Source organism: Crocodylus porosus, unplaced genomic scaffold (genome assembly GCF_001723895.1).
Source record: "Crocodylus porosus isolate Cpor-Errol unplaced genomic scaffold, CroPor_comp1, whole genome shotgun sequence".
Taxonomy (NCBI): Eukaryota; Metazoa; Chordata; order Crocodylia; family Crocodylidae; genus Crocodylus; species Crocodylus porosus.
This window is the reverse complement of record NW_017728943.1, coordinates 62,229,937-62,230,881: the sequence shown is the minus strand read 5'-3', so window position 1 is coordinate 62,230,881 and position 945 is coordinate 62,229,937. Positions and strand designations below refer to the sequence as shown.

The 945-nt window shown below is 49.8% G+C and overlaps 1 protein-coding gene across 1 annotated transcript in view; it reads right to left on the bottom strand.

The window, feature by feature from the left end:
• VASH2 (vasohibin 2) overlaps positions 1-945 on the bottom strand; it is a 69,944-nt gene that overhangs the window by 3,330 nt on the left and 65,669 nt on the right. The gene's annotated exons all lie outside the window — the stretch shown is intronic.

Here is a 945-nt window from a genome sequence, read left to right as displayed (position 1 = left end):
CTGTGCCAGAAGAGGGAAAAGAAGGCATCATTCAACATTTCTTGGATCTGCTGTAATGAACAACCCCATTGCAAACCCAGAACACAGTTCATTATTAAAAGGAAACTAATAGAACAAAGCTTCTCATCACTTAATCCAGGCAATGTTAAACAAATGGCCATGTTATCAATTGGACTTTGTGTGCAGATACATCTGTTGCAGGCTTACCTCACTTCACCTGACCATCCTCAAAGCCCTATGCCCATACTTGTTTCCTTATACATCTTGGGGACAGATTAGGGTGGCCTTCATAGACACTGGTGACGTGCAAGGGGTATATGTGCACCCTCTGAGCTTGGCGGTGCACCCCCTGCAAAAAGTGCCACCGACACTACCGGCAGCACCTGTGGGTGGTCCACCCCCAACTGCCGATGGTGTCTGCAGGAGGTTCCCAATTGCTGCTGACCGCCACCAACAGCATCTGCAACTGGTCGCCTCCCCCTGCCAACAGCAGCACGGCCGCCTGCAGAAGCTCACCGCTTGCCGCCGCCTGCAGGAGCTCGCCATGCCCCCCCCAGGGGCACATGGCATTCATGATCATAGAGGACATTCCAGTTTGCTGCTACTCTGTCCTGTCTTGATACAAAACCCAATGCCTTTATGTCCTCTATTTTTCCTCTTCAAGACGCAGAGCAGACTCAATTTTTCTTGAAGAGAAAAAATAGAGGACATAAAGACATCCGGTTTTGTATCAAGATAGGACGGAGGACAACCAGACTGTCCTCTATGACGGCCACCCTAGGACAGGTTAATGTACAAGTTCTCTTTAAGCAGAGCTTCAATCTCCTGTCTTTGCATCCAGTGCGTGGCTAAAGCCTGCGTAGCAGAGCTCAGGTTGTGATAATCCACCAGCACCATCCTACTTTCCCTTGGACCTGCATTTGATGTCTGTTCTGCCTCCTCGTG